A 12,218-nucleotide genomic window follows, 5' to 3' on the forward strand; every position below is an offset into this window, starting at 1 on the left:
CTTTCTATACAGACAATATTGTTCATTCATCCCTATCAGTTCCAAAAAAGTACTACTTAAACCCATCAGAATATAAACAGCATTGCACTGTCACAGAATGTTTAAAAACACCAGACAACAGAGTATTGGAAAAGTCTGCAGATTCAGTTGCAGCCAACTCTAAAATGTAGTTTTCTCTTTGCACTTATCTTGCCTTTACAATATAGCCAATTAGAAGAGATCAGGGCCTTTCTGAAGAAAGTATAGTGAATATTTAAAAGACACCTAGTTACATATTGTTCAACAACCTGACTGCATTATGAAATGTATCAGTATGTTTTGTTCCTACTTTAGGAGAACTTACTCCTCTGCCACAAAAAAATTCCTTAAAAAGTGTGGAGTATCATGGCTGGGAAATCACTGAGGTAGCTCTTCTGGCTTTGGGGAAAGCAAATGTCTTGCGAAATTAAACAAACAGTATCCTGTCTGGCTAATTTGGGAGTGGTGCTGATAGACTCTTAAAGAATTCCTGTGCAGCTCCATTTTTCTAAAAGAATGTTAACCATGACATGGGAGCCTCTGGGATACGTGAGAAAGTATGAGATACAGGGAGAAGGATGGAACTCAAACGTTTTTTTAAAAAAATACCTGGAGGATGCTATCACCTCCACAGAAAAACAAAACCTTGAGGTTCCACTTATATGAAAATGTCCAATTAATAAGCTTTGTTTATAGCAAGATGACCCTTTATCCATGGGGCTGAACTGGCTGATGGTGACTTAATTTTTTTTTTCCTCATAGAATATGAAAACTACAGACATGTGTAAACATGCTTGCTATACCTCTCATTAACAATTTCAATTGCTTGGAAATTTCTGTTCCAGCTGGCTAAGAAAGATAGGCTTGGAAATCTAATAGTTTGTATAGTCTCTCCCTCTTTAATTGATATGTGAAGAAAGACTGTATACAAATTATTTTTGCATACTGAAAAAAGAAGGTAGCACAAACTTTGCTTTTCTGACATAGTACTAATTCTGTACTGTTGCTTGCTACCTTTTTCTTGTTTTTCACCACAGCAGCTATCTCATCTCTCTCACTGACAACTGGTGCACTTGCTTCTGGGGAATACCTACTGCACTCATTTTGAATTCTGGTAACTGTTTGAATTCAGGATGTACTGTTTTTGAAATTCACTACTCCTCCCATGAGTAGGTGATGTTGCACTTCGGGCTTACTGACAATATGGTATAATTTCCCAGAGCAAGGCTGGAACCCATTTATATTATGATGTTTTTGTCCTCATACATCCCTTGACATAAGCAGAAATTTGCCTGGAGAAGGACCTGCTACTTTGTGCATGGATTGGGCTGGTCAAAGGGAGTTCACACTGTTGATTCTGGCAATGGACAAAAAGGCAAGTGGATATATTCATTTGGAAAAACTTCAAACATACCCTTGGAGTTGCTTTTCCTTTTCTTTTTCTTCCCTTTTTTTTTTTTTTTTAAAGGAATATGCAGGAAATGACACCTAACTTTATACTACAACTGGTTCTGCCAGTTCTATGAAAACATGACTCTTAAAAGATGATTAAGGATGCAAATTAGGTCAGTCAGAGTGAACTCATAGGCCTGTATGTGACATTTGAAAAGTGGAGTGTTCCCTCATAGGGAGGCAAATATAAATAAAATACAAACTAATTTCTGAGAGGTCTCTGAGACCTCTGCAGCCCTTGTAAAACTGGAAGGTTCATTTCGGACAAAGGTAGCAGCAACAATGAGTGTGGCATATCATCAAGAATAGGAAATTGAAAACATTCACCTGGAAAACAAATAAAACAATAAATACTGATGAAATCAGGCAGGTTTTACCACTATGGCTAGTGTATTTTATCCTGTAAGGATCTCCGAGAGCTTTGCACTAAGGGAGCTGAGGGACAATATTTCTAAGAGAAGCATATAAACGGCAGAACTTACTGAGGGAATTGGTCATACATGCTCCAGCCATAAAGCAAGAGAAGGCCCTAAAATAGAAGGTAGGAATTCTGACAGTCAGTTCTCTGCACAGCTCAGCAGGCAGCAAATGAATACAGAAATACCCCTGAACATGCCACTCATGCTTAATAAATACATGCCTTAACACTGTAAAAGGTTTTCCGTAACATTTCTAAGGTAACGGTGAAGGCCATTTTTTCTTTTATAATTAAGAACTATGGGATGACTTGTTGGAAAATAAAACTTTAAATTATTCTAAAATTATTTTAATAATTTTCCTCTTCCAAACTAATATGTTTCTGTCCGCTTTGTCATTCAAGAAATTTGTGAACTCCTTAAGGGTAAAAGTATTTATAGTACAGTCTTCTGCACCTGCCCTGATCTATAATCCAAGGGTCTACTCAGATACCACACCAAATGCTAAGAAGCTCATGACCTAACTCATGACCTAAGATCCTAAAACAGCTCTGAGAAGGTCTTTTTTTTTTGCAAGACTCCTTTCACCCTAATTACACTACTGTTATTCACTACTTTTCAGCTAAGCAAACATGTCTCCCAAGGTTTTGTATTGTGTTTCCTTTTTAAATTGTATTTGCTTTAGCTGGTAGATATGAATTACTGATGTAATTCTCTGAAAAAATAAACAAAAAAGTAATGGAAAGACAAAAAAAAGATCACTTTTGCCAAGATGTTTTCCCACATCCTTCTTTTTATAGCTTCAGAGAGGTTAGGCCAAAAAAGAGAAATAGATCATTCACAACTATTTGCTTGTATTTATACATTGTTGGATTTATGTTCCACTCAGTGGAGTCTCTATTGAAGTCACTTACTTGAATTTGACTACAGTAATCTGGTGTTTAAAAAAAATAGTCTTGCAAAAAAACACCCAGTCCGCTTTGATTTAAAGTGTGCTATTGTGAAAGAGAAAAGAAGAATGCTGAAGAGGACAAGTAAGAGAAAAGGGCAAGTAATGTGGGAAAAAGAAAAAAGACAGATTAAAACAAACTGAAAAGAACTGTGAATCAAAAAATCCAAAAGGAAGTGACTCTCCCAGTGAAAGAGCCCAGTCATAACTTTACATTAGTGCAGAAATTGCATTAAATTTTGTGGATCTCCTCTGATCTACACTGTGCCAAATGGTATCAGACCAAGTTCTACTGAATGCAAGGTGAGAAAACAGTTGTAGAAAGACCCACTATCCTGGGCAACAAGAAGGCCTGTACCTTCAAAAGACATAGTTCCATCCTTGTTAAGCAGTTCATTTGCCAGTGCTTTGAGCTATATATAGATAAATACTCTATCATTGTAACATCTACTGCCACATCTACACAATTACAAACTGTACTGAAGTACAGCTTTGCAGTTTTGTTGGTTCTTTTTTTTGCTTGGCAGAACAAAGAACAGTTGCCATTACATATCCTTAACAGATTTATGTTACTGATCTTATTGGTACAGCAACATAGGATGACAGTAAATAGTGAAACAGAGCAAGAATGAAAAAAAGGAGACAAGAAACCTAACAATATTTCTGATGTCCACCCCTTCACACAACAGTACAGAGGGAGATGCTGTAGAGAAACATCTGGGCAGACAGCTATTTTACTTGTCTTGGCTGCAACTGAGAAAACTGAAAGTTTTAGGAATGTCCTGAAAGCATATAGCAGAGTTCATAGCAGGGAATGTACAGCAGTAGCAACTCCTGCAGCACAGATGGCTAGAAAAGAAAAAGCTGCTCCAGTAAGTGAATCAGCAGAAGCTTCTGGGCTGTACATGTGAGCATTCCTCTCCTGCCAGGAATTAGTTTTTTTGTGGAGGTTCTCAGTTGTCACACAACAAGGCATCAATCTGAATTTAGACAGTATGTAGGAAAATATGTCCACATTCATGCAGCCTAAATTCAACCTACCTGTCTATGACTGATGAGCTAGGAAACTAGACAGAAATCTTTAGGGATTCCTAGCTAAGAAGAAATACAGGCAGGGGGTATTTCTGCTGTGTGAATCTGGCTCTGTGAAAAGCAAATTTGCTGATAGCAAATAGAGCTATCATTACACTTGATATTCAGCAATTATTCCATTTCAATTAAACTGGGTGTATAGCTCAAGAAAATGAGTAATTAAATTGTCAAAATGCATTATATAAGCCTACAAGGTAGAGAAGTTACTTCTGGAAGACAGTGAACTTTCTTATCTAATCTGAATATTCACCTTTCTGGTGGGAAGATCCTGAGAACCTAACTGACTGTGCCTTTAAACAGCGTAAATTTTTGTCAACAACTAACCCTACCAGGTCTGGCCAAAGTTTTCTTATTGCCATTAAGACTACACCCACTGGGGAACAAAAAAAAATTTTGAAAAGAAAATTCTCTACTGAAACCTACAAAAGTTTTTTTCTCTGATCTGTTCTGAGTCTTTTTTCTGGGAGGAGAGAAAGGGAAGAAAGATGCATTTAGCCTTATTTTATAAACAATCATTCATCATGTAGCAGAATAAATAATACTCTATCCCCTTCACTTCAGGCCTTATATTTGTACAGCCTGAAACTTGCTGCCACAGCAAAAGAACTGTGAAAGTGTTTAGTCTCAGTTCAGGAAATAAGAGTGCAGCCCAGGTGCTAACTCTATCCTTCCGACCTCTATCCCCCACGTATCCCACAACCTTAGCTTGTACTTTCCTATCTTCCCTGATACCAAACATGCACTTCATATCACTGAGATCTTTGAGCTGGCAACTGGGCATGTTATTAACATGGCAGATGAGATTCAGCAACAGTAAACACTGTAAATCCAATCCACTGGAATAAGAAATACATATTCATCTGTCCTCTCATTAGTTCCTTATCCTTTTTCTTTGTAAGTCTGAAACCTTTCACTAATTACTTGGCAGTTAATGTTTTTCTAGTTGAAGAACTTACTTGATGTTCCCATTAGTCTTCATGCTATTTTTGCTATGGAAAGCTGTTTGGACAGAATTCATGGGTCTGTGTAATTTACATTTACACACTCCTCCCTGCCCCAATGACATAGAAAAAATAAATTCCCAGATCCCTTTCGTGGAATTAATCCTGATTTGAATGTACTTCCTCAAACCTCAGAAGACGTTTATGTCCCAATGTAAGAACCAAATTACCAGATGCAAAGGGAATCTCTGAAATAACAAGTTATCAAATTCCATGGAAAAGTACCATTTTTCTTCAGAGAAAAATGATCTTTGAGTTAGTTAAAATTATCTCACATACCATGATGCCAAAATGAATGGCTTTCCATTTGCTTGGGAAAGCTACACAAGAATGTTGGATACAAGACTGCGATGGGATTGCTGTACAACATCCCTTGGGTAACAGCAGAGAGAACAGGCGTTGCACAGCCATCACAAATGTCCTGCAATAGTTAATGCAGTATATCACAACATGCATATTTCAGCATGCAGATGGCAGTTTCAAGCATTGGGATTATTGCAGATCGTTAGAGCTCACAGCTCCTCTTCATTCTGAAGGTAAAATGGTCTCTGTATTTCAAATTTCCAGATCAATTTTACTGAGCAACACATTGTTCTGAAACCTGTCTAGAACCTTGTGTCACACCTCCCCCAGCTAATCACTGGCCCTGTAACAATGGTTAGCAAACCAGCAGCTTGCAGGTGCCAACAATAAAACCGTTTGAAGCGGTAATCCTTTGCATGTCAATGTGTTTAACATCCATCTCAACCATCCCATGGTCTGCATGAATTGTTAATCAAGTAGACTCGAAAACTGGCACTCAAATGGCATAGCCGCTACAGCTGGATAACAGGCTAGGAGCCAGCCAGAAGCTGAAGTTTCATTAGAAGCTATTTTAACAGTCATTTGTCTACAGGGACAACAAGCTTAGCAAACAATTAGACTTTTACTAGAGCCCTTTGCCAGAGTGACTCTTGAAAGTTCAGGGCTGAAGTTAACATTTTACAAAGAATCAACTGCACACTTTTCTAGTGCAGCCAACGGTGAGATTAACCAGAGGCAGAATTCCCCAGTGGCCTTTTTGCAAAAGTTTTACTTTGTTGATTACAATTTCACTTCAACTGTTTATGAGAAAGGATGATAATTTCTAACAGAGGCTGCACGACTTTATGTTCCACTTCTGACACCAGCATATCAAATACAAATCCCAATGAACCTGAAGGCTGTTCACAGCTTTTCTTCTTGAGCATGCAGCTCTAGAGTAAAGGCTTCAAAAACACAACTGCTGAGACTTAGTGAGATTTAGATGTTCTGGACTCATTCATCGGGACTATAGAGATGAGTGGGACTTCACATTCTGACCCATTTCATCACCAACAGAATGAGGTTCTGCATGCCAACAGCTACTCCTTCTGAAAGGAGTTGAAAACCGACAACTGCTACAAGTTTAAGCTGTGTAAAACAGAGGCAGGTTTTGGGTCCCTAACAAGTTGCCAGTTCAACTTTTGTATAGGCAGCTTTTAGTTTTTGCTATTGCTCTTGATAGCCTGAATGGTTTTCAAGGCAAGATCTGGCCAGTGTTCGCTCATCTGCTCCTGCTGTTATTAATAAAACTGGTAACATTCAGCAGATACGTAACATGCACACTGATGCCAAGTAAACACCAAGGAAAAAAGAGTGAGTTTTTGAACATGTTACTAATATATTTGAATTTGAGTGTATAACAGGTAAGTTGTATTTTAAGATCTGTTGGTTTGCTGAAATAAATCCTACGTCGGAATTTGGGGCTCATACTGAGCAACTAAACCTTAACTTGCATTAGAAAAGCAATGACCCATGCTTTTGTCAAGGCTGTTGCACAAACCAGAATTGTTTCACATGTTATTTTCCTTCCAAAAGCAGAGCATTAATTTCATTCTGGTTTTCTCCACAACTGCTCAAATCAGAAAAGTACCTTGTACACATCACACATGAGCCCTTCTTGTTCACACTAAGTGCTTTCCAAGTTACTTTGCTGTAAAGCAAGATATAGCTGCCTGTTTCCATAATACTCCGGGGTATAAATGCATTTCCTGTACTCAAGGCAATGATATATTTAAAACTTACAGGTATTGTTATTATTTATTTTTTCCCTTCCCACAGCCCCACTTATTACCAGGTTCACTTTGCAGATCCTTTGGGCATGTATGTATCATATAATGAGCACCTTGTAAAAATCCCCAAGCAAGTGTTAGACAAGCTAGTGTCAGAACTGAAAGAAGTTTAGCTGCATTAGTACACAAAGGTGTATGGCCTAATTAGCACTCACAGCACTGCCAGGACCAACTCTCCTTAGTATCTCTGCATCATATTATGCTGCCCAATGTACAATCAGCAGTTTGCTCGGAGCTAAAACTGGGATTGCTAATACAGGGCTCTTCCCTGCAGAGTAGACCTGACCATCGTTTTCTCTAATTAAACAGGGTATCTGCAGGACCTCCTCTGTTCTGCAAAATACAACCTCAGGGTAGATGTATAGGAAAAATACCTAGTTCTGGCTGTTGAGTGCTCTACAAACTGGGAAGATAATATATTCCTGCACCATATGGTAAAAATAGAAATAATGAAAGATAACTTGGTCTGAAATGTTATGTATGCAATATTACATTTTAGTGAAAAATATATTTTAAAACAAAACCAGTGGGATCCTTCTGCCTCCAATTAATTCTCAGTATTAGTGTAGGAGCTTGGTGTTGAGAATAAGCTCTTTGTATTTCTTTTTATCCTTTTTGAACTTTATATGACACCAAATTTCACCACTTCTTGCATGCAGTTTATTTTGTTTAACAACTGGTTTTCAAAGCATTAAGACCTTAAGCCCTCAAGAATTCTGACAAAATGGTTGGGGGAGAATGTTCCTCCCCCCCATAAATAATTTATTCAATAAATGACAATGCCAAGCTTCATAAGAGCTGTGAATCTTGTTCTTTAAATTTAAATACGGTAAACTAAGGAAGAATGTAACTGTTTTGATGGATTAGATTCTAAAAATATTACATAATTTTCTTAATTAAAAGAGAAGTTTTATAAAAGCTAATGTAACATTGAAGAGATCAGAAGGAAGGAAAGAACCCTATTTTAAATCACAGCGTGTCACTGATTCCCAGTTGGTGCCTTTGGTGCCTCTGGTTCTGAGTCTGTATCCTGTGAAAAAGTTTGAAACTGGTTAAAAAGTTGCTATTTGTGAAGCACGGTGAGCACTGTACACAAACTAAGTATATTGTCATCTTCCACTACACTACTTGTTATCAAGGATAGATCCTAATTATTTCTAGCAATCTATACAGCACATCTTAGCATCTGTATCAAGGGAAGAGGGAGAAAATTTTACTAAAAATTTAAAAACTTCAACATGAAGTATTATTAAAATCACTAGAACTAGAAACCATATGGAATCACACCTCTTCCTTTAACAGAGTCTTATCTTCAAGATAATACAGCTGGTGACAAGAGGCTTAAGCTAACAGGGCAATAGACTACCAGGCCAGACTCCGGTCAGTTTTGCCACAGACTACCCAAGCAATCTCTGGCAAAGCAGACATAACTCACTCTGGGTCTCAGTAAAACAGGGATTACAGTACTGCTCTTCCTCTTTTATGATTCAAATATGAGCACTCATCCCTCAGCGCATTTGTTTTCTCAGATCTCAGGATAACAGAACCCCACTTTGCACCACAGACAGCATAACAGTAATAAGTAACACTGTAAGTTCACAGGCAACGTATGAAGCAAAACTCAGCCCCAGAATAGTGGATTCTTTGTTACCTCATGGCACATTTTTTTGTCTGAATTTACAAAAAAATCACAGGGTTTATGTTACTCAGTACTGGAATTCAGCATAGAACCTACACTGCTTATTTTAAAAGCAAAACTAGACACTCAAGATAAAAAGAAAAATGGACAAGTCACTGAGAGATTTTTCCTGCCAGCTGAGCATTTTGCAGCTCCCAAAATCTTGAGTGAGCCCTCCATTTGGGGGTTATTAATTTATAAATAAGAAAATTTCCTAATTTTCTTTTTCTTAATCTCTCTCTAAATTAAGATATTTTCTTAACATTCTCAACATTCTCCCTCTTCCTCTTCTGAGTTCCCATATTATTTTAAATTAAGTCATGAAGTATTTGCTACATAAAAGGTACATTTTTCTTTCCCAGACTACCAAAAATTTGGCAATAGAAACATGGCTGCAACAGCACTGGGGCTAGCTCAATAGGTCATTTACTCCAGAAATAGCTGAAAACCTATCTGTTGGAAGACAGTTATGATGACTAGGGAAAGACATCGACTTTCAGGACATCGTGAGGTGCTTAATTTATATTACACATGGGCATAGAAAGCAGTCACTGAGGACAGAATATATAACCAAGATGTAATTTTCCCAAAATTCCCGAAGAAAGCCTCAACTTTTATCAAAAGTCAATAGGCATAACCAGTTATGGGATTTTGCAAATACCAAACTGAATGAAAAATGAGGAAGAATAAACCTAAAACTACACTTTTATCTGTCCCTATCATACGCTGTGATAAAGTGCAAAAACATTACAACATGAAATAGGTTGGTTGAAGAGAGGCAGAATGTGGGCAAGATAGGAGGCAGAGTCCTGCAGCCTCTGTTAGTTCCCTAAGCATTCCCTCTGAAACCAGAACTATGTTAGGAATCTCTACCTTCAAAAACACAGTCTTTTTCCTACTTAAGACTGGCCTAATGGATTAAATTCAAATTTAAGAGAAAAAAATAATAATCCTGGACTGCATCTTTTAATGCCAAGTTTCTGCCTGGAACAAATTTTTGTGGTTGCATATTAATCCCCTAAGAACAGCATAGAAATGTTGACAGCTGTAATAGTTATTCATACTGGTCCTTTACTTCCACAAAGTTGCTAAAATCTTGTGTTTAGTTATCCACGCCTAATTATCATGCCAAAATTAAAATCTCCACTCTATTAATTTTCAAGAAAATGATCCAGTATGTCTGTAACACCAACATGGGTGATCTTTGGCCACAGAACCCCAAGCTCTCCATCATTACAATGCAAAAACGCACACCTCGGTGAATCCCTTTTGGGTTCAGGGGCACTGGTGGCACAGAGACATCTTGTTCCACTGGGAGCCAGCTGCTCCCAGTTGAAAAGGGGCCTCACTGTTCTATTTCTGCCTTTGAAAATCTGCACATGACCTGCACATGACCTAATTCAGCATCCTGCCTTTAGGTGCATCTGCATCTCCCATAGAAGCTTGTGGTATATTGATAAGCCAAAAATACTGCTGAAAACAACAGTTCAGCAGAATAAGAGACTCAAAGACAAAAATTTCTGATTTCAAAAACCCGATGTAAGTCAATTTTAGCCCGTAGCTGGTGGGGCCAGATGACATTTGATTATCTCCAAGGTTGCTGGCAGATTTTAACTGGAAACCATCTGGATGTTAATGGATAGTTTGACCAAATCAAATTAAGCAGCTTCCAGCAGAAAACCAGTAATGACAAGTTAATTTTTATCTGAACACAGGCTATAGATGATGCAGTGAGGGTTAAAGATTCAATACCTTAGATGTTATAATTCCTAATTGTAGAATACAATAGAATATACACTATTTTAACTTGTCTTTATTAACACAAAACCAAACAAAAAATTAAGCAGCCCTCTCTTGGTGGAATTGTAACTAAACTTTTTACAGAAGAGTTTACTACAGGATAGTGCAATTGAAATATACATTACTACAAAGTAAAACTGTTTTCTTCCTGTTTTCCATTGTTATTTTAATACCACCAATATTCTACAGTATCATGAAAGATCCTTAATATTTTTCTTTTCACTCTGCTGGAAATTTCAAAAGCTGTATTTTTTTTGTCCAATTTGATTAATTTTTTTACTTTGAAATTTTTCTACAGAACAAAAAAATCTGAAACGGGGGGTTTCTGTTGACAAACAGGTTAACAATGATGACATGTTCCAGTTTGACTGTGAAGGGAGAAATCATATTAAAACAGAATTTTAGAGAACAGATTAAAAATGAGGAAGCTTGCCATCAAAGAATATTGATTCTAAAAAATATGAAATTATTCTGATTCATAATCCTAAATTCAGAATGATTAAAAGCCCTTAGATTCAGCTACTTCAACAATGACAACTTATTCTCAGAAATAATCAGAAAATGTTAAAGATTTCCCAGTTAAAGGTTGTCTCCTGTAATTTTAACTGGGTAGAAATGAGAAAAGTGGACAGACTAACATCAGGCAAATTCTTTACTTTTCAGAGAGAAGTAATGTACTTTGGAAAAAATGTTCTGAATTTCATCTATTAATAACTGAGTATAACTGCTCATGGGGGCTAATTACTGACATTTCTGTTACAATCTGTGTTCATTGGGCTGATGAGGTTAGAAAGGTGAATGCTCAAGTGGAAAGAAAATCATTACAATATTAAAAGACTATTTGACACTTGGACTAGTGGCTTCAGTTCTGGTGAGCAAGTGGGCAAATGCAAAGCTGAGGAGAGAGACTTGTGAGGGAACTAGATGAAGGGAAGACTTATCTTTGAAAAAAAAATGGGTGAAAGGAACATAAGTGTTTATTTTAGAAAGGAGACTAACAACATTAGCTATATAAAAATAATAAATGGTGCAGGAAAAAAGACAGGAATTTCTTTTTGGCTACTTTCAAGTTAAAAGAAAAATGAGACATTCAGTAAGGAGCTGGAAAACAGAAATTTTAAAATGGATGAAAAGAAAACTTGGATAAAACATGGTGAACCCATGAAACTTACTGCTGCAGATAAAATTGAGCCTAATACTTCAGCAGATACAAATTAGGACCAGTTATGAGATCATCAGGAGTCCAAACACTATGGGAATTCTGCACAGCACAGTTTTTTAGCCCTCCATGCTGCCCTTTTCCCCCCTTCAAAGAAACAAAATCAAACCAAAGACTCAAACACAATATAAAGTCCCAGGCTTCAAGGGAGGAAAATCAATAATTAAAAAGAAATCTAAACCACAGGCAGGTTATGTCAGAATTGTACTTTACAGACTTTGGGTATTCTCTTTGAAACATCTGGCTCTGGCTATAGAGACAGACTTCTGGACTACATTCCTCTGAACCAGCATGGCAAGTTTAGCTTTTGCCCTTATATTGTGTGCCTTTTGCTTTTCTGTCTCCCTATCTGTTAGAGACACAGTCAAAGCTTCCTGTGTTTATGGAATGTCTGCAAAAACCACTAGTTTTTTGGGTGGGGAAAACTGACCACAAGTGTTGAATGTTCAGAGGTTGTCTCA

Source organism: Strix uralensis, chromosome 11, assembly GCF_047716275.1.
Source record: "Strix uralensis isolate ZFMK-TIS-50842 chromosome 11, bStrUra1, whole genome shotgun sequence".
NCBI lineage: Eukaryota > Metazoa > Chordata > Aves > Strigiformes > Strigidae > Strix > Strix uralensis.